Source organism: Pleurodeles waltl, chromosome 8 (genome assembly GCF_031143425.1).
Source record: "Pleurodeles waltl isolate 20211129_DDA chromosome 8, aPleWal1.hap1.20221129, whole genome shotgun sequence".
In the NCBI taxonomy this organism is placed as follows: Eukaryota; Metazoa; Chordata; class Amphibia; order Caudata; family Salamandridae; genus Pleurodeles; species Pleurodeles waltl.
This window is the reverse complement of record NC_090447.1, coordinates 714,009,436-714,032,299: the sequence shown is the minus strand read 5'-3', so window position 1 is coordinate 714,032,299 and position 22,864 is coordinate 714,009,436. Positions and strand designations below refer to the sequence as shown.

At 43.6% G+C, this 22,864-nt stretch overlaps 2 protein-coding genes across 3 annotated transcripts in view; one reads left to right on the top strand and one right to left on the bottom strand.

Annotated features, from left to right (window-relative positions):
* CMSS1 (cms1 ribosomal small subunit homolog) overlaps positions 1-22,864 on the bottom strand; it is a 1,251,672-nt gene that overhangs the window by 867,693 nt on the left and 361,115 nt on the right. The window lies entirely within an intron of this gene.
* Positions 1-22,864, top strand: part of FILIP1L (filamin A interacting protein 1 like) — an 840,953-nt gene that overhangs the window by 597,085 nt on the left and 221,004 nt on the right. The gene's annotated exons all lie outside the window — the stretch shown is intronic.

Below are 22,864 nucleotides of genomic sequence, written 5' to 3'. Positions count from 1 at the left end.
TCCCCTTCAACCCCCCACCCCCGCACCCCCCCGTGACGTCACAACCTCCCCCATTGCGCTGGGAAATGCTCAGCATTTCTCTTTCGATCACGTGGGGGAGGCAGGGAGAGGCATCAAAGGGAAGGAAATGTATTTCCTTCCCTTTGAAGTCTCTCCCAGGGTTTCAAAAGCCGGATTGCTTGCAATCCGGCTTTTGAAACCCCACTAGACACCAGGGATGTTTTTTTTTGGGGGGGTAAAGTGACAAAAAGGGAGCAACCCCTTGGGCAAGGGTCGCTCCCAGGGGGGCATTTTTTTTAAAGGCCTTTTCTGCCCCCCCTGGGGGCAGATCGGCCTATTATTAGGCTGATCTGCCTCCGGGGGGCAGAAACCTCTAGACACCAGGGATACTTTTTTTTGTTTGTTTTTTTTCTTTTGTGTTTTAGGTGTGGGGAGCGACCCCTTAGGCAAGGGTCGCTCCCATAGGGGGCAAATTATATTTAGGCCATATCTGCCGGCCTATTTTTATGAGGCCAATCTGCCCCCAAGGGGGGCAAAAACCACTAGACACCAGGGAGTTTTTTTTGTTTGTTTGTTTTTCACGTAAGGGGAGCGACCCCTTAGGCAAGGGTCGTTCCCCTGGGGGTCAAATTTATTTTAGGCCATTTCTGCCCCCCATGGGGGCAGATCAGCCTATTTTTATTAGGCCAAACCACTAGGCACCAGGGATTTTTGTTGTTGTGTTTTAAAGATAGGGAGCGTCCCCTTAGCCAAGGGTCGCTCCCCTTGAGGGGCAAATTGTATTTAGGCCATTTCTGCCCGCTTCGGGGGCAGATCGGCCGATTTTAGGTCAATCTGCCCCCAAGGGGGGCAGAAACCACTAGGCACCAGGGATTTTTTTTTGCGCCGTCACGCAAGGGGAGCGACCTTGTAGGCAAGGGTCGCTCCCCGGGAGGAGTGGGGGGGCAAATTTATTTTAGGCCATTTCAGCCCCCCCCTTGGGGCAGATCTGCCTATTGGTATTAGGCCGATCTGCCCCCAGGGGGGGCAGAAACCTCTAGGCACCAGGGCAAATAGTTTTTTTGTGTTTTTTTGTATTTTGTTTGTTTTTTTAGAGATGGGGAGCGACCCATTAGGCAAGGGTCGCTCCCCTGGGGGGCAAATTGTATTTAGACCATTTCTGCCCCCCCTTGGGGGCAGATTGGCCGATTGTAGGTCAATCTGCCCCCAAGGGGGCAGAAACCACTAGGCACTGGGGATTTTTTTTGGGGCGCCAATGTCACGCAGGGCGAGCGACCCCATAGGCAAGGGTCACTCCCGGGGGGGCTGGGGGACAAATGTATTTTAGGCCATTTCTGCCCCCCCTGGGGCCGGCTGAGCTAGAGGCCAAAATCCACAGGTAGGCACTGTTTTCTATGGAAAAATGTGATGTGTCCACGTTGTGTTTTGGGCTATTTCCTGTCGCGGGCGCTAGGCCTACCCACACAAGTGAGGTATAATTTTTATCGGGAGACTTGGGGGAACGCTAGGTGGAAGGAAATTTGTGGCTCCTCTCAGATTCCAGAACTTTCTGTCACCGAAATGTGAGGAAAACGTGTTTTTTTTAGCCAAATTTTGAGGTTTGCAAAGGATTCTGGGTAACAGAACCTGGTCAGAGCCCCACAATTCACCCCATCTTGGATTCCCCTGGGTTTCTAGTTTTCAAAAATGCGCTGTTTTGCTAGGTTTCCCCAGGTGCCGGCTGAGCTAGAGGCCAAAATCCACAGGTAGGCACTGTTTTCTATGAAAAAATGTGATGTGTCCACGTTGTGTTTTGGGGCATATCCTGTTGCGGGCGCTAGGCCTACCCACACAAGTGAGGTACCATTTTTATCGGGAGACTTGGGGGAACGCTGGGTGGAAAGAAATTTGTGGCTCCTCTTAGATTCCAGAACTTTCTGTCACCGAAATGTGAGGAAAATATGTTTTTTTTAGCCAAATTTTGAGGTTTGCTAAGGATTCTGGGTAACAGAACCTGATCAGAGCCCCACAAGTCACCCCATCTTGGATTCCCCTAGGTCTCTAGTTTTCAAAAATGCACAGGTTTGGTAGGTTTCCCTAGGTGCCGGCTGAGCTAGAGGCCAAAATCTACAGGTAGGCACTTTGCAAAAAACAGCTCTGTTTTCTGTCAAAAAATGGGATGTGCCCACTTTGTGTTTTGGGACATTCCCTGTCACGGGCTCTAGAACTACCCACACAAGTGGGGTATCATTTTTATCGGGAGACTTGGGGGAACGCTGGGTGTAAGGAAATTTGTGGCTCCTCTCAGATTCCAGAACTTTCTGTCACCGAAATGTGAGGAAAATGTGTTTTTTTAGCCAAATTTTGAGGTTTGCAAAGGATTCTGGGTAACAGACCCTGGTCAGAGCCCCACAAGTCACCCCATCTTGGATTCCCCTAGGTCTCTAGTTTTCAAAACTGCACAGGTTTGGTAGGTTTCCCTAGGTGCCGGCTGAGCTAGAGGCAAAAATCTACAGGTAGGCACTTTTCAAAAAACAGCTCTGTTTTCTGTGATGTGTCCACGTTGTGTTTTAGGGCATATCCTGTAGCATATCCTAGGTCTACCCACACAAGTGAGGTATCATTTTTATCGGGAGACTTGGGGGAACATAGAATAGCAAAACAAGTGTTATTGCCCCTTGTCTTTCTCTACATTTTTCCCTTCCAAATGTAAGACAGTGTGTAAAAAAGACATCTATTTGAGAAATGCCCTGTAATTCACATGCTAGTATGGGCACCCCGGAATTCAGAGATGTGCAAATAACCACTGCTTCTCAACACCTTATCTTGTGCCCATTTTGGAAATACAAAGGTTTTCTTGATAGCTATTTTTTACTCTTTATATTTCAGCAAATGAATTGCTGTATACCCGGTATAGAATGAAAACCCACTGCAGGAGTTTAAGATTTGTTAAGGAAATCACTTTGTGGAGGTTGCACATCCTTAGCTACCCACTACATAGCTGTTGTGATTGAGAAGGAAAGTGACATTTTCAAAGACAGTCCCTGGCAAAAGTTGAGTCAATAACAAGCAACAATCTTTCGGATTTCAGTTCAAGAAAATTCACCAAATATGTAAAACACGATGTGCCTCTTTATGTTGATGAACTGTAATTCAATGTTTTTGTGTTAGAGGTTTCCTAACAAGGTGAAAAAAATGCCTTAGAAATACATTATCTTTAAACTCACTCTACCTGACGCTGTTTCCTGATAACTAGGCCCGTGGGTAATTTATTAGGTGAGCGTAATCCTTCACAACTCTTGAATTTCGCATTATATCACATTTGAAAAATGTTCAGCAATTCGCAAACCGTAAAGGTCTGCGCGAATTTGTTTTTTCTGGCGCGAAACTGATTCGAGCAGACAATGTCTTGCTGAGAAACATTTCTCCTTTCCTGCTTGGATCTTGAATAACTTTCTATCAAAGGCTTATATCCTGACCTGCGTCACACGATACACCAGCTAAAACCTTGTGTAGTGTTGTGTAATTTTCCCCAAAAATTGAGACGGTGAGGGGATGGAGGAATATGAAAATTGTGTACATCTCTACCTAAAACCAATAACAAATCAAGAATTGAGGAGTGATGAATCCACCAATTTAGACGCAGTTTGGGTGAAACTTCGAGAGCTGATCAACTAACAAATTTTCGTTTAGGTCATCGTGGCTAAGAACAATGTGTACAGTTCGAAAAACACATATTTTTCTCTTTCGCCAGCCTCACGCGGATAGATTCTTAGATTTACAGGGTCATTTCTAGAATCACAACACAATCGCCTCCTTTTGGGAACAATCTCGAAGCGACGACTGCTTCCACAAAGGAATGGCGCAAACTCAGTCTTTATGCTGGAAGGAGGCCAAAGCACACAGAAACGTCCAAGCGGCCAGACGCTGATCAAGAGAGACATTCTCGGTCCAACATGTGCAAAGCGGATATGAGATATGCTGCGCGCTTCTTATTTTAGGAGTCGGTGGGTGGCAACGTGTTTTGAAAATGATTACCTTCCCATGACATTTTAGCTTACAAGCTGCTCCTAGCTGCACGCAAAAGGGTCTGTGCTGCCTCCCCCCCACTCTTAGGTCACGCACTTCTATTTTTAGCGCTGGTAAAGCAAAACAGAAACTCAGAGAGGGGAGATGGGGGCTGACGTGGAAATGTTTTAGCACTGTTGTTTAAGGGGATGCACTTTTTTATTTTGAATCACTGGCTGCATTCTTTAAAGAGAAAATAGTCATAAACAGATGGTTAATCAGAACTTGTGTGTCATAACATTAAAAAAATGACTGGTGGGTGGCAGCAGTTTTTGGGAACTTTCTTTGTTTGCCTCTTGTCTGTGAAAGGTTAGCTATATGGACGCGAGCAAAACACGCCTATTTACACTAGGCATACTCTTTGGTGCCATGTTTCTCTCTGCAGTTACCTCTTTCTAACCTGCTGATTCCTCAGGAGAGGGATTTGTGATTTCACACATTGGACCTACCTAGATCTCCCATCACTCATTACATGCACAATTGGGAGGACTATGGTGGGGTCACAATGGGTCTACACACCACAGTAATTGAGCACTGCTTTTCTGATGTCACTACGGAACCATAAGCACCTCTTGAGCAGCAGGACTTAACACGCGATGCCTAGAGAGCGAATGGGAAACCCTACTGACGGAATTTAATAAGGGTTGCAGGAGGCATGGCTTAAATATAGTGATTTCAAGATCTTCCACCTCTGGCACTGGTCCCTGGTGAAACTATGCACATCTTATCTCAGCGTAGACTCTCGTTGCTGGAGATGCAGTCATCAAGACAGTGACATAGTTCATGTGGTATGGCAGTGTACCCAATTCCAAGATATGTTGACATAGATTTAGAATCATCTGGAAAGGGAGCAGCAGGTGTCTAGACCGCTGACTACCTGTCTGCTCCTGCTACACAATACCTCCGACCTCCTTTCTCTTACACAATATGTTGGCCAAGATTTTAATATCTACGTTGATTAGCCATATTGGTCTGTAGTTTGAGCATTTCATGGGTGTCCTTCCAGGTTTTAGGATCACCAAGATCCTGGCCCTCAGAAATTCTGGGAAAAAGTGCCTTGCTCCAGAACCTCTTTGTATATTTAGATGAGGACTGGAACTGTCTGAGGCTTGTAGGCTTTATAAAATTCTGCCATGGCGACCTCTTCTGCGGTGATCTCCCCATCCAGCGCTGCCGATTGGGTTGTGGTCACATGAGGGAGAGTGAGGGTTTAAACGAAGGCATTTTTACTATCCGGGGCTGAAGGACCCTCAATGGCAAGTAAGTTCTAATAAAAAATAAAATAAAAAAAACACCGCCAATATGTCCACTGGAAGAATCAGGAGGCGCCCATCGGGGCCCCGGAAGATAGGTAACAGATGTCTCAACAGCCCTAGGCATGGCCAAAATGGAAATCGTTTGTCTCTGGAGGACGCCCTGCACTCCCCTCCTTTCAGATCTGTCTGGAGAACATGTAGTTGATGGCACTTTTCTGTGAGACTAATTTATAGATTAAACAACATGCTGCAGGTTTTTTAAATGATATGGGGCTCCTTTCTCCAGCACTGAGGGTATAACTTCACCAACCTCTAACAGGCACATCCCCGGCATTCCCTCTTTCGCTTGACCCTCCCACAGTCCAAAATCTGCCTTGTGATTCTTTCCCAAGCCTACTCTGTCTATCTGCATAACTTACTGGTTAGACCTTTGGGCAAAGGGTGTCTTCTAGAGGCTCTGCTTCCATGCCCGGCTTACCGGGCGCCGGGGGTCATTTGAGCCTCCAGCAACCCGACTGCTGTGATACTGGAGTAAGCAGGAATGGGGGCAGGATTTCCAGGGCTCCAAATCACAGGGTGCTCTCCTCCTTTCTGTCTCCTCCTTTAGTTTGCTTCTTCTTCCCTTTTCTTTCACAGTTATATCCCTCGAATTTCTCATGGCTCTCAAACGAGTCTGCATTTCCCTGTTAAATTATATGTTGATAGTCGCTAATTGCCCCTTTGGGCAACAAGGTATGAAAATTGTACAGATGTTGGAATAATAGTTGTTAATGCCCTGTTTTTCATACTTAATCAATTGTTTGCGACTGTATTGTCTACCTGGATCACTTGTTGCTAAATTAATAAAGAATTGCAACTCAATAGTAGCATAGTCAATATACCTCTACGTACACAAGAGGCTTGTGTATCCCCTCCTTGGAGGCCTGGAAGAGTGCAAGCATGGATGACCCAAACATGGTCTATTTCTACTGTTTACAGTTGTAGTCCTGGCCGGTAACTGCACTCTTCCTGGGACAGTGCAAGTCACTGCTGTCTGAATGCACCCACCCTGCTTATGCCAGCACAGCTAAAGGTGTTGCATGAGTGGGATGAATCCATAAAAGGTATTTGGAGGGGAGAGGACTTGTATATGTACCACACAACAGTTCAGGCAAGCTCTAGCAGGTCGGCTGATGCCCTCCTACAAGGCAACACTATACAAGTGGAATGCTCACACATGGAAAAAAGAGGATGCGCTCTGTGCCACCCCCTATATTATGGTCTTGCTTGGACAGAAGAGCTGCAGCCCCAGCAATAGCAACTCATGAGCTGGAGCCTGTCTACATCGAACAGATTAGTGAGTATGATGAGTGTTCCATGGATTCTGAGATGCTGCTAGTTATAGAGGATGACACATTACCACACAAGTGCAAAACACATAAAGGTGCATACTTATATCTGTTTGGCTCCCACCACATTTTCAAGTGAAGTTGGTGTGTATGGCACAAACTGCCTCCTTTTTAGGCCATAGGCTTGTCCTCAAGATAAGCATATTGTTCACCTTTAATTTCTCTCAACCTCTATGAACCAACCAAGATGACAGTTTGATCAAAAGGAAAGAGCATGACGGTGCTGACCTCCTTTTGAGCCAGTGTTAGGCTCCAGAAGTTAGGAAGTTGCTGCAGTCAAAAAAAGAAGGAAGCAGGCTGACATAAGTGCAGAGAACTGACCCGAACAAGGACAACAGTGCTCAGCTGTTGCTTTAGAGGAACTTTGCCAAAATGGGTGTGCTGGTGCTCAGCCTGACTAAGATGACCCAAGAAGTTGTGGAGGTGCCTTCTCTGAGCCTCCCTCATCATATCCCACTGAGAACGTGCACCGTTTGCCTTGACACTGCTTGTGGGTCTGCAACTGCTGTTGAAGGGAAGAGCTGAAGAAACATCTGGAGCAAACTACACTTTTACTTGTGCATTACCCTGGAAGTAAGTTCTCCTATGAGGCCTCTGATCCAGTCTCTCTGGCAACTGTGATCCCCTGATTGCAAAACCGTGTACTCATTGCTAATATCGACCCCCCCCCCACCGTTGTCAAGAGTCCACTGGGGACTTCGGAAAGGAAAACCAATGGAAGAACACTTGAATACAGAGCAGGCCAAGATCACACAGTAAGTAAGAGGAGAAGAAAGATTCAATGAGGGATCTCGATACCAGGCACTCAAAACAAAATTCTGCATTCATAATAACTCACTCAGGATGTGTAAGGTCTGTCAATTACATTGATACCAAAAGTGCTGCAGGGAAAAGCACTTGAGAACCCCACATTTTAAGAGTGAAGCTTGGTAAGCCCCTCAACCACAGTTTCTATCACAGGTAGAGTCTGCAAAATATCCACATACAGGATATACATGAAAGGGAAGCATTTGTGGAGCTGATAACTTTAGTAATGTTAACAAAATACAATATTCACGATAGATGAGAGGATGAGAAACTCCACATACGTTTCCAGCTACTGCCCACGAATCCTGGGGAGTACAGATGTGCATGCAATTTAGTAACAGCCAGGTTAGGGACCTCAATAGATAGTCACAATAAGCAAGGGATATAGAGGAATAGTGTTTAACATGACATAATGGAAAACGTGCACAATGTGGCAGAAAACAAGCAAATGTATCACACCAGAAAAGTGAGGCCTAAGGCAAGAGGACTGGGAAGGCTGCACCTGGGAAGTAAAGAAAGGAACCGAAGGACTGCAAAAAGGGTAACGGATGAAAGTAGTGGGCGTTTAAGAAATAAGGTTGGTCTGAAACTGTGTTAGCTCAGGAAAGATAAATCATGCATAACAGTGCTAGTTTGGGGAAAAAGAATGCTCTCAAATCAGTGCAGGATCTGTGAACAAGGATACACTACAAGACAATGCTAGTTCAGGATACAAGGCATTGCTTCAGCACAGCAATCAGACACCCCTATAAAATGAAGGCAGCCAGGAATAGCTATAGCGGAGAAATCTGGAATCTCAAAAAACAGAGGGTCAGTCAAACAGGAACAGACTAGAGCAATTAAGATGCACCGTTGTACCCAGCCTCTGGGTTCCAGAGGGAACAGGCAATAATTGTCAAAAGGATTGGCCAGTACCCACGAAAGCCTTCATCCCACTGACCCCCCATCTCTGAAGAGCTTGTCTCACAGTAACCATCGCAATATTGTGCTACAAGTACACCTCCATGAAAGATACAGAACGCACCGAGCCACACATGCTGGGAAACAGGTAAAAATGTTCATCTAAGGAGTACTTCAAATCGAAGTCTTCAAGCTCCCCTTGAAGAATGTGCACCAACCTCAGGGGGAACAGCCTTCAAAATGAAAACGTTCTGCAACTCAGAGTTGTTCTAGATTGGTCAAAGCGAACAAAAGAAATAAATGGAGGTCCCACAGCCAGTAACTTTTCAAGATAAAATGGGAGGTTCCATTGGCGACTTTCAATGTGAGGAACTCAAAAAATGTGAATGAACGTCCATCTAATTTTACAAATATGTTGTGCTAGGCTTCATTTGATGCCTTTAATTGTTTTGCAAAATTGTGTCCAGACGTTTTTGAGGTAATCAGCAAAAACAGGTGTCCAGTGTGCATGCATTAGTACTGCAAATGTCTGTAAATGTTCTCAAGCAACAGATAATCATTAGCGAACAATGGAATATGGGCCATTGCACACGCACCAACTTTCTGCAAGTATTTATACACGCTGATCCGTTATGTAGGCAAACATTAGTGCTCACAAACGTCATAGAGGTAAATTTAACAATAAAAAACAGGCTGAAACTCGATATGGGAAGCGCGCATGGCCTACCAGGCCCAACTATGGTATCCACACACACATACAAATTCAGTTTATGTTAGTTGCCAAAAATCAGACCTAATGTACTGACTGTGTTGAACAAACTAATCACACCAACAAACTTGATGTTGGTGAAGCCCTTGCCATGGATGGCCCATATTTCACTCTTTAGCACACAGACACAATACAGGTCATATTGGATGTAAAAATACACGCACTGTGAAGTAGGTCTTAAATTTACAAGAAACATGACATTTTGCAAATTATGGTTAACAATGCAGCCACAACAAAACCTGCCAATGAGCTGTTCATAGCCTTCAGATATAGTGTGTACTCAGAACCACTTCCTATTGTACATGTTGGACATGGGTGTGTCCTAAGGGTCATGTCCTACCCCTACTGACAGGCAGCAGGCACAACGTATGGCCACATGTCCTTTACTCAGAGGTTCCTGGCGTCGTGACGCTATTCTTGGCGGCAGAGAATCTTCACAGATTAACAATTTGCAGAACCTATTATCCATTAAGACCGATGTTACTTAAGGAACATAACTTTCTTTTCTTAGGCACGCTTAAAATTAGACCATGACTAAAATATAAGATCTCACGAAATCCCATGTTTATTTGATCACACACAGCCCTACTACCCCGCCTATGTTTCTAGAACATCAGATACAGAAATAATTATGCACAGCCAGTCCCAGTTACATAGTTTGTATTTGTCTACTTTGCAGTTACACAATTGTTTCTTTTTCCACCTCTCCCCGAATGCATCCCGGCAACCTTGTTTCTGCCTGTAAGTACTCTGTGGGGCGATACGCAGGAGCACAGACGCACTCTTCAATCCGGGTGCACATCTGAAATGCACTGCAATTCCGATGCAATCATTTAACCTGTTAATTACTCGTAAACCAAAAAGAAACGGAGAATGAGCACCATGCAACAATTCTTAAAGCAGAAAGAATGACAACAAAAGACACAAATGTGTTGCGTTTACACCTTATTTTTTTAGCAAACAAAGATCGGACAGGGCTATGGTCCTACTCATTTTCCTTTCAAAGCACAGGTATTTTCGATTTACCTGACTTCACTTAACACCTGGGGGCTTTTGGCAAGCAGGTATGGCACGCAGTCTAGAAACAGGGCTGGATTGCTCAAATGGACTCAGTGAAAACCTCCGGTAGGCCGAGGACCAGTAGGCTGCTTTTAGGGCTAGATCGAAGGAGGGGTCAATCAGTTATGCAGCCTGGCAAATAGCCCTGAGAGAACACACACAATTTACTTGGAGACAAGTAACTAACCCCTCTTTCACTCCCCTAAGGTTCTCCTGGAGACGGTCAGAGTGACTCAGTATACCATGGGGCTGATATGAAAACATTTCCCGGGGCTGCTTTTAGTCCACGTCCTCCACTGTCTTCAAGGGCGCCAAAGGAAACAAAGGGAACAGCAAATGAACCATAGGTTTAAGTGAAATGTTCTTAGGAGTCATTACTTGAAAGAGCAAAGCTCGTGATGGATTACCAAATATGCTTTCCTAAATGCATAGTTGCTCCCGGGGCTGCCATGTGAATATACTCCTGCACTGCCACTGACCGAAATCCTAACTTTCCTTTTAGTCCTCCGCTGAAATCAAGAAGCAGACAAGGAATGTGCCTCCAACTCCTAAGTATTATCACGCTATGTGCAAGCAAACAAGCAGAAAGTCACACATTCAGAATCACAACTGGAATATTACAGTAGAACTTAAAAATAAATTGCACTATCAGTCCCCACATAGATCAGCGGAAATATATCAGTCCCGAAAGGTCAATTACTGACACCAAAAGGATTAAACACATAGCTTTTCGTATGTCAGTCTGTATGAATAAAAAATCAGGTAGAAAATAAAACTTAAGTTCATTACACAAATATTTTAATAATTTATACTAGGGTGAAAGTTTTTCTAACAGAAACTGAACCCAATTTTTAAGTTGAGATGTGTTTTGTAGCAAGATAGTTGTGAAATGCCTTCTTCAGGATTCAATGATTAATTACAACATACGTTTTCATGTTGCAAGCATTCTTAAATTCTGTGACATCAAAGGCATAGACAGGAAGCCTATCAAGGGAAATCAGCCTTTGAAAAGTGCATCAATCCTGTCGAATTTCAGCACTGTTGTGCTGCACATGTAGAATTTCTCAAAAGGGCAACTCAGAGATGCTGAGTGACTCTTAATGGTTTCTAACTCGCAGGGTTTTGAAACATGTGAAAATAATCACTTGGCCACAAATGTTCTTCTAATCTCACTTACTACAGTGAGAAGTAGGTAGATATCAATACTAAACTGACCAATATACTGTCCGTTTAAAAGTTAAATCTAACTTCATCCTCAAAGGAAAGATCACAAACCTCACAGTGGAACTCAAGAGTAAAGACCAGCACAGCCGAGCACACCTGACAAATACATCTGGAGGCACATAATGGAAGGCAGGACTACCTGAAAGAGGCCAACAATAGCACAGTGGCATACATCCGCCCAAATTGAGCAGCGAACATCCTTAGGTCTGGCAAACATTCTTGCCAGGATTCTACAAATTTGCAGATGAGCCTGTTAAAACAGAATCGCCTTGAAATGTCCCGCACCTATCTCCCATGGTTAAGAGTAAGACCTACGAAAAGAGGGGAAAAGAGACAGGAGGGCCAATTCCAGAAGGAGTCCTCAAAAGTGGCACTGACGCTGGAGTCCGCTGGAAGGAAAGGAGACACTTGAAACACACAGAACCTTTAATGGTACATTAATTAGTAGTGGAAGAAACCCCAGTTTTGTCCACTGAAGAACAATCTACATCAGAACCCTACGCTGGAGGAAGAGAGTCAGACCGGGCTAACCTAGGAGCTCCTTCAAGAAGTTCAAAAACTTGGAGGGCAAAATGAAAGAAAAAAAAAAAGAAAAAAAAAAAACGAACTTCTGTATGGTGAGAGACAGCACACATTACATGTCACCAGAGAACAAAAGTAGGCTCGGAGTGTAAACTCCAATAAGGCATCACCTGGACGGAACATGCATTAGTGGAGCAAAGACCCTCCATGAGGGCCCTCCAAAAGAGAAACACAACATGAACATTTATTACCATGTAAATGTGGACTGTTGTGCAGAAACAAGAAGAGATCCCCATGCCAAACTAAATGAAGCAGTAAAAGACTCGAGTAATCAGACGTGGAAATACTGGACTATCCCTTGAGGATGGAGAGCATCTCTACAGCACTCCCACCTCAGAAATTCCATGCAAGCGGAGCATACCTGTCAGAAACTATTTATCTGGTGCAAGGACCTGATATTTACAACTGGGTTTTACTAAAAGTGGCTCTCCAGGTAAAGTTGATGTCCCTTGAATGAGTTTAATGGGGAGTTAGTGGTGCATGGCCCAGTGTCTAGGATATTTTGACCAACGAATTATCACTCAAAGAATAAATGAATTCAGAGTGGAATGACGTTCTGTAGTGTCCAAACCCCTCAAAAGGGGGTAACTGTACATAGCTCTAGGGCCCATACCTCCAGTGTTAAAGAATTGGTATTCAAAGGAACCCAAAGGAGGAATGGAGGGGAAGAAGTCACTAGTAACATATGATAAAGTGGGTGTCCACAGAAGTCAAAAACTTGGGAACCACTGTCCTACAGGAAACTACTTTACAATAGTGAATAAAGTACTAAATTCTGCTCAGGACACAAGCATACTGAGTGAGCCAATTACTCAATCGCACAAGGCTTTTTCACCCACTGGCGAGCCCTCCTGCACTGAAGTACATACTTGTATTTACTCTTGCAGTTGGTCAAAATTTCCAAACAGATTCTATACAGTTCAGGGGCAGGATATGGAATGGTATATTATGGGGTATTATATAGAGCACAAGATCACCAAAACGTCTTTGCACTGATTGAGATAACCCAATAAGAAATACGCACTGGCAAAGTCAGTAGATGCTGCCTCTGCAAGATCTATTGGCTTTGTCAATTTTGCTTTTTTAGCACACCAGAACAAGCTGCTGAGCAACGTGGCTTAGAGTCTAGAAAATAAGCGCTAAAATATAGCCAACACTGACCGTGTAATAGCTTTTTTTTAAGCCAGTGCTGCTGTGCAATGTGTTTATTAAAAAAACAAAAAGAGCTAGGGGGAGTAAGCCACATGAGGGAGGTGCAGGGAAGGAAGGGGTAGCAGCAACAATGGGAGAGGGGAAAGCAACAAGAGGGAGGTGCAGTGGCAGAGGGGGGAGCATCATTAACAGACAGGAGGGGTATGGGGAAATCAAAACAAAGTAAGGGTGGGGAGGAGGGAAGGAGCAGTAGATCCAGGGGGTGGGAGGGAAGCACCACGCACACAGTCACCCTCCCCATTATAAATACAGCCGCAGAGGTGGGCTTCCTGGGGCTTATACTGTATAAATGCAGGCAAGCTCCCATTTTCTTTTAATCCTACTTGAGTCTCACACGATTGTGGTATTTTTTGCTGTTTGTTTTCTTTTTTTTGCCCGGGGTGGTCTCTCTGGTTCACACTATGGGGCCTAGAGGATCAGGGTACTTACTCTGCCCTCTTATAGTATTTTGTTTCTTTTTTTAACTTCAGGACAGGGGACTGAGTCCCCAAATCCTGTAATGGCTGCCATCAACATTTTTCTCATGTTGCTGGCAGCTAACCAGAGAACTCGCTCTCCACTTGGTGGATTGGCACTGAAGCTAGCACAATGAGTGGGAGCTCAGCATTTTTCTCTTACTATGCATAGTTGCAAAGAAAGAGGCCAGAGTTTAAGATCATCAATTGCAGTTAGTCTGTCCATTTACCACTTGACCTGTTGCCTTCAGCTGTACTCATGCTTATCAAATACTTTTACTCTCCAATAGGGCCTGTTCTTGCTATTAATGTATTACCAATTCCCTTTTGGTGTTAGTCCCTGCTTTCTCTATCTTTTCAGTGAAGAAATCTCTTCTAATATTATGCACAAGCCTCCAGTTGCACACTTGAACTTTAATTGTTTGGGTAAACTAAAGCAAGGAAGGAGATCAAAAGCCTGTTCCCAGCTGGCAGAAGCGTTTTTAAAGCTCCCTTCAGCTAGGAATTACTTTGTGTTTGTTCCTGCTTAGCGGGTGATTTGAAAATGGTCCCACCAAGCAAGAGCAAACACAGGTTTCCCAATCTGTGCTGCTGCGGGCAGGGAAACCACTATATGTGATCCTGTCCAGGTATGAGGAACCTAGGGATATGCATGGCTCGGGGAAGGGAATCCATCAAGCAAAGGGTGGAGGGAGAGAAAGAGGGTGTCCACAGCTGGGGAGGGAGTCAGATTAGGTGCGCCAGCAAGCATCACCGTTTGGAGCAAGTGTGACTACAAGGGGACACTCCCCCTCCCCTAGGGGCTATTTGCTCTATAATTACAGGACCCCTCCTGTTAAGCAATCCACAGGTAGGCCCTTCTCATTATAAACACTTAGCCACCTCCTATCGAGGCAGGCCCCCCTGTTCAGCATATGACTCTTTAGTGCATGAACTAAGGCCCTGACGAATGCCCCAGACCGTCTTCGGCTCTACTTAGTGGGCAGAAACATGTTGGCCAGTGATTTATCGGTGACTCTTCGAGTCATTATTCTCTAGAAGCGTCCCGCTGTGTTTTTAATCTCACCAACAATCACCACCAATAAAGGTGTAATGTTACACAGGAGATTGATTAGGTGATTTTAGACTCTATGTAGTACAACTGGATCCCGATTTTATCCAGAAAAACGTTATCTATGCACTCCCTCCAAGTTCTTTTACCGAAGAGGTTGAGTCCGTTCAGGTGGTACTACCCTACCTGGATGGAGGTAGGTGGTCATACGATGAAGCATGACACTATTTAGTGTGTGACACCACCTAGCCCTTAAGGAGAAATTCTCCTCAGCCTTTTCTGATAAACACATTCAGCACACATATAGGTCCCGAAGTCCGGGAGATACTGACGGTCTAGTACAATTTAACTTTATTTTATACCTACATGAAACACACTACTCTTTTTATTTGTCCAAAAAAAGCCATGGACTTTTTTCATAAGTAATATCGCAAACACTGCTGAATGGAATTACACCAAAATATGGACCAGAAAGTGTGCAGGGGTGTGGAATTTATTAAAATATCTACTTGTCCAGGGGACAGGTTGCTTCTCAAATCTACTTGTCCTGTAAAAAGATCTACTTGTCCCTTTGGTGCCATGTAGTGTGGCGACAAATTATGGCAGCAATTAATAGCCTCTCTGATTATGCCAGGGCTACTACCATAGTAGGGCTTGAATACTTGGAGTTTCAATCCCTACTGTAGCAATTTCCTTATTTTGCCACCTTTCTGCAGATCTGCATACTGGGGCTGGAGGAAGCAGTAAGCAATAGTTCCAGGGCTGGAATGCCTTTGAGTCTGCAAACCTACTAACCTGCATGTTTTAAAGATTTTTACCAGCTTCTCTCTAATATTTTCCCATAATAAGAAAGGTTGGACATTTACTCCTGACAATGGCAGAATTAGAACTTCTTCCAGGGTTGGGAAGAAAGTGCTGGAGGGAAAATGAACTTGCAAATGCTCAATAGATTTTCACATGAGCAAATCTACACATCGTATTTACCCATGCTAAAATACAGTTCACAAATATTTTATAGGGGTACGACATATACCATGGGTGCACTTTTGTGACTTTCTTTAAGAATTTGGGGCCACAAGTAGGTAGGTTCAGATTTGTGACCTGCAAATTGCGAGTCGCAAATCCGAATGTAGGATGGTGTCCTTGACACCATCTGTGATTCGCAAGGGCTTCGCAAATGCCCACATCATGAATAATCATGAGGTGGGTCGCAATTTGCGACCCCCTCATGAATGGTGGCCTGCTGGAGACAGCAGACCACCATGTCTGTGACTGCTTTTCAATAAAGCATTTTTTTTTGTTTTTTTTTGTAATGCAGCCCGTTTTCCTTAAAGGAAAACGAGATGCATAACAAAAACGAAAAATGTAACGTTTTCGTTTCATTTTTTCAGAGCAGGCAGTGGTCCGCAGGACCACTGCTTGCTCTGAAAAAATGCTTACAGTGACATTTCACCTTTTGCGAAAGTGTTAGCACCCATTTGAAATGGGTGCAAACTGCGACTGGTGTGCGCCCGCGGTCACAAAACAATCCTACATTGCACTGCGAGTTGCAATTAGGAAGGGAACACCCCTTACTAATTGCGAGTCGCAAACCCGTTTTGTGATTCGGTAACCAGGTTACTGAATCGCAAAACTGGGTTTGTGCATCGCAATGTGCTTTTTGCACGTTGCAAACAGCGAAAGTCGCTGTTTGCGACATGCAAAAAGCTACCTACATGTGGGTCTTGGTCCCTAATTAGGTCTGGTGTTAACAAAGACATTTTGTTTTTATTAAACTTCTATTTCTCTCTCTTTCGGCTGGCTTTACTGTGAGTGATCGCATTCTGCTCTTCCACAAGGAGCATATTGCCACACAAAGTAGTTTTGTTCAGTGTCAGGAACTACAGTGGTAATCAGTGACGTAACGAAACTGGAGGGTGCCCCTTTGCAAAGAACATGGAGGAGCCCCCTCTCCAGACTCACTCAGGGCAGGTGCTGTGCTGACGGGGCCCCCTGGAGGGAGGCTGCGGGGCCTTTGTTATGCCGCTGGTGACAACGTGTGCTTTAAGAGTTCAAAAACTTTTTGGGGGGGTTTTGCCAATGTTTGTTACAATGTTGAGGGCCTGGTAGCTCCCACAACAATAAAGTGTTACAAAATCCATGTCAAAACAAGACACGCATTGATGAAACTAAAAGACTTATAAAAATATGTCAGATCAGTTGGCTTTGTCAGTGTTTGTTTATTTTCATGCTTCCCATAATCGTGTTGAAAATGGTTACACTGATTTTCCATTAGAAATATTTTTGGGAAATACTAGCATGCATCAACACATTTTACTAAATGACACTTCATTTGCATATAATCAGAGAGCATTCTGGGAGCATTATACTTAGCCTCTTAGCCTAAACTTTTCAAACATGTGTGTACACGTTTATGTTTTTTTGTACTGGAACCAACGTCAGTAGTCAAGTGTGACCTTAAAACATTTATTTACAGCACGCACCCTAATAATGTAGGCTTTCAAATAATGAACCATAAATACAAGTTCGAACAGCATTATCTTTTGGAAACACATTACCTCAACTGCAGAGAGTTCAACTCTCTGTAAACAGGCAGCCAAAGGGTTTGTGTCTCTCTGTAAACAGGCAGCCAAAGGGTTTGTGTTTGTTGTAAACAAGATGTCCCGGGCGTCGGGCGATAGGAATTCCACATCCCTGGTGTGCTTTTTGTGATCTGGTGTAAACCCGTTCAGTAGTTTCTGAGATATTAAGGGGCAGATTTATGAGCCCCTAGTGCTTCCTTAAGCCGTTTAGCATCATTTTTTTACGCTAATGTGGCCCAATGAGGCCAAAATCACTGCGCCAAATTTACAATATGGCACAATGCATGCATTATGCTACTTTGTAACCCTTTACTACGTTATGCCTGCAAAGGGGGCGTTCCATCATTAGGGGGACCGAAAAAATGGTGCAAAAAATTCTAAAAGATTTATTTGGGTCATTTAATTCGGCTTTTTTAACGCCTGCTCAGAACAGGCGTTATAAAGAGGCATACCATTGTTGTCAATGGGCCTCAGAGGGCTTTGCAGAATTAGCATCAAAATGTTAACGTTAATCCTGCAAAGCTCCGAACTAGTGTCAAACATTTTGACGCTAAGTCCCCTAACTATCGCCATGGTGCGCCGTATCTTAGATATGGCACACACATGGTGGCATTAAGGAGGTGCAAGAAAAGTGGCACTGCACTAGATGCAGAGCCACTTTTCTTAAATCAGGCCCTAAGTCTCATAAATATTCGTAAATCTGGATGATTGGTTTTGAGGGACTCTCACAAGAGTCCCTCAAACCCAGTTTGAGCCCAGCTTTTGCCAAGGGGACTTTTCTAAATAATACAATACAACAGTGTTCAGGGGAGCCAACACCCCAGCTACTGTGGTTCCCCACCCGGGAGAGTGTGGGCATACCTTACTGCCTAAACACTAATATTATCCTTCCCTCTCTTCACAACTATCCACCCCATAACCTTAAAATTACCCTAATACCCAAATTCTTACCTGAGTAGTAAAGTCATGTGTGGTAAAGGCATGGCATTGTATAGGATGTTTCAGCTTTCACAGTACCTCTCAGTCACTACTTCTGTCTCTCAGTGCTACCTTGAGGGGCTGGATACAGTGCTTAAGAAGAAAATAGAAAATTGCAGGTCCTGACTATCCCAGAGTACCAGTTTTCTACAAAGAGCTGAAACTGTCTCGACAAAAGTATTGCACCTTAACTAGGGACGCTGGTACGTTCCCTTTCAAATTCATGAGGTGCAGGTACTCAGAAACCTGTGCATTTAAAGAACAGAGTGGTTTAGTTTTCCTATTGTTCTCCATCAGATGGGCTCTCGTTCAAGGCAGCCTTTTCTACCTCTCACATTGGACTATTGAGCCTGTAGAATGGAAGCCAGAGATGAATTGGGGATTTGCCTAGGACTTTGGGACAGGTGTGTGTTTATATGGTGGCTTCATCTACTTCATATGGCTGGCCTTCCATTGACCTTTCACAACAGTGAAAAAGAGAGGGTTTGGGTTGGTGGAAGGAAGTCAACATTGCAGAGGACACACTAGTGGATAGGGGTAGAGACTGGATTGATAATTTGCTGGGAAGTACCTGACTTAACAAAAGAGGAGAGAGGCGAGCTGGTATGCACAGCAGAGACAGTCTCTGCTGGAAACGAGGGCGTTTTTTAAAATATGAATTGGGCTAGATACATGTGCCCTTGCCACATTCATTTTGCAGTTTTGCAACTGTTCACCTCTGGAGTCAAGCTATCATGCCTGGCTTCTTCACTGTGTTTTTTGTTAAGCCTCAGTCGGTTGGAAGCAGGTGATGTGGGTGGAGGTAGGAATAGGTACTGGTGGAGCCAAAAAACAAATGGTGATGGAATTGGGTACCAGGACAGAGCATTATCGCCATTGGAAATGGGGTGCAGATCTAAAAAGGGAACAGGAGAGCTACAAATTGTGTTCCGCTACAATCTGGAGTAACTTTGCAGGTGGTGATAAATTTCAACTGAAGAGATACAATCCTACCCAATGTGTTCCTTCCACTCATAATCTGTTAAAATCGACAATATTCCAAACCACAAAAACTTTTATTCAAACAGTTGGTCTTTCTTGCTGAAATTCAAGCTCAGACTCCTCGCTATTTTAATTAAGTATTATTTTAGTTTATTAATTGAGAAAGCACTTGGTCCCTCCAAAGTGTATCATAATCCTGAGAAGAAGCAAAGTAGCTAAACAAAAACAGCAAGTGCCAGAAGAGATGGGCAGACTACAGTAAATTAGCAGAAAAAAATATATTTTAAATGCACTTCTAAAGCTCAGATGGTTGTGTTACTCGCAAAGCTAAAGAGGTTCATTTATTAGGCTTGAGATGACACAGGAACGTGGAAGTTTACAGCGTGGAACATGTAGCAGCGGTTATGAGCTGCTGTCTAAAGCTTGAGAAGGAGAGTCTGAGATATGATTTCCCTGGCCCATAAAAAATCCTGTGCATAACTCAGGGACAGACAGGTAGAATCCTCTGAAATATTCATTCTGAGACACTATGCATGCCCAATTGTTTTTTGCATGGCAGGCTTTAGTGATGAACAGAATGCCCAGTAGATTGCGTGATTCAAAGCAAGGTGAAGAACATAAAATGATCTGCTCCGGAAGGGTATTAATATCATCAACCCACAAGCCCAGAGGCTTCGCCTTAAGTACTGGTTTAGGGAGTTTGCTCAAATCAGATGGACTGATAGTTTCCTGCCAACCAAGTTTCTCTCTACAAACAGGGGTGTGGAATTTAATAAATTATCTGCTTGACCATGGGACAGGCTGCTTCATGAATGTACTTGTTGCTTTGGTACCATGTAGTGCTGAGACAAATTGTAACAACAATTTCACTATATAAGAGCTCTGATTGCAGCCCCTGTCATTATGCCATGGTTAATACTATAGTAGGGCTTGAATATTAGCAATTTCCTTATTTTTGCCACCTTTCCGCATACCTACATAGTGGGGCTGGAGGAAACAGTAAACATAGTTCCATGGCTGGAATGCCTTTGAGTGTGCAAACCTACTAACTTGCATGTTTTAAGGAATTTCACCAGTTCCCCTCTACTCTTTCCCCATACTGAGAAAGGTTGTAAAGTTCTTCCAGGGTTGGGTAAAAAAGTGGTTCGAGGAAAAGTGAACTTGAAACGCTCAACAGATTTTCACATGTGCAATCTCTACATATGCATGGTTGCTTGTGTTAAAATACAATTCACAAATATTTTCTAGGAGTGCAATATCCTGGTGTACTTCTGTAAAGTCTTGTGAATTCATCAAAGTCATAATTCTGCACTAATGCAAAGACATATACCATGGGTGCACTTTTGTGACTTTCTTTAAGGAGTGGGCCCTTAATAAGGTCTGACGTTAACCAAGACCTTTTTTTATTCAAATTCAATTTCCCTCTCTATTCTTCCACAAGGACCATATTGGCACACAAAGCAGTTTTGTTCTGTGCCAGGAACTACTGTGGTAATAAGTGAGACCAAAATGTTTTTTTGCTATTTCCCAGTGTTTGTTACAACGTTGATGACCTGGCAGCTTCCACAACAATAAAGTTTTACAAACGCCATGTCAAAACAAGACACTCATTGACAAAACCAAAAGACTGACCACCAATGTCAGATCGGTTGGCTTATCCAATGCTTGTTTATTTTTATGTTTTCTGTAATCTTGTTGAAAATGTGTACCCTGATTTTCCATTTGAAATATTTTTGGGGAAATAATAGCATGTATCAACACATTTTACTAAATTATGCTTTAAAGAAGCAGTACCTGAAAATTCACATTAATTTAGAAAAACTTTTTTCCTTTGTGCCTACAAGCTTCTGCAAAAATGTGCATCTAATCAGAGAGCATTCTGGGAGCATTATATGTAGCCTCATATTGCTAAACTTTTCAAACGTGTGTAAACATTTTTTTTAGTAGAACCACTGCCAGTAGTGGTGTGGGCATACAATATTTATATAGATCGCACACCCTAATAATGAAGGCTTTGCAATAATGAACCATAAATACAAGTTTGAACAGCAGTAACACATGGACACAAATATCTCAACTGCAAACAGTTCTCTTCCATGTAAACTGGCAGACAAAGGGTTTGTGATTCAGGGGGCTGGGTCTACTTGTCCCAGGGACAAGATAAATATGAAAACCTGTTGTCATTGGCCCCCAAACAATGTATCCTGGGTGTCGGCTATAGGAATTCCACAACCCTGGACAAACAAGCAGAAGTTCATCTTTTCTCTCATTCAGTTTTAGCAAGGAGTCCGAATAGTTTTGGTCTAAACTCACATCTATCTATCTTCCTATGTCACTCTCTGTGTTTTTGTATTGCTGCTTTTGCTCTGTCCTGGTATTCCCTCTTCCATCATGTGTTCCAGCTCATTTCAAGCCCTTCTCTCAATGTCCCCTAAGAATTCAAGGCATTCCCCTCCTTTGTCCACGATACCCCCACGTTTTGCATCCTTCTTAACTACCAGATCACATCTGTTTCTTTTCCTACATACCCATTATAGTCACAGTATGTTTAATAATATTGAAAATGTAATATCTCTATAATTTGTACAATGTTGTATCTTTTCAATAGCGCATAAGAGAAATCACTATATATTTTTCAAAGATGAATTGTAGAACACGAATTATGCAACAAAAAATCACCTTGCCTTGCTGAATGATCACAAAATAAATGTCAGGCCAGTTTTAAGAGTTTATAAACTAAACAATTAGAAGGGTTTATAATTCCCTTGAACTAATATCACTGATGCTTCGAAAGAGGGAAGAATAGATATTTGGGGTTTTCATACTTCAGTTCCAGATACTATGCTAAAAAGTTGTTGGTTCAGTATCTGAATCATATTAACCACTGTGAACTCTCCTCCTGTGAAGAACGTGCTCCTCAGAACTTTGCTCAAGGCTTCTCAGATAGATAATACCCTGGGTAACATACTTTTCCCTTGGCCAAAGACAATTTCCATTGGCCAAGAAGCAAGCTTCTATGAATATCGAACTGCAGGAAGCCTATGTGGTGCGGACCTGCAAACTGCCATCTGGGGGGCCCAGAGGGAAGAATATACTTTTCTTTTCACTTGCATTGCTGAGCAATCGGATGTCTTCTTCGACCACAATGTAACCATAGGATTTTCAGGAGAAATAGGGTACTTTCTATCTTCATCTACAACATGAAGATAATAAACAGCTATTAAATATAATGCAGACAGTGAAAAGCGTGACAGGTGCTGTTGCACCCTATGCACCGCAACATTGCCGCCAGCTCCATTATGAGTCGGCGTCAATGTTGTGGGCTGTTCCCCGCTAGGCCACCAGGTGGAAAACCAGTTTCCGCCCGCTGACCTAGTGCTGAACTTGTAATGGGGCCCACAGGAAGGCAGCCACACTGGCCGCAACATGACCGCGGGAGTTCGGCGGGCGGGCTTTTTCCACCCGCCAAACCCAAAATGATCCCCTTAGTCTTCCTACACGCCTCCCATGCACACTGGGGTAACTGGAGCTCTTTTCCGTTCTGGTGCCACCTATGCATGCTTGAATAGTTTA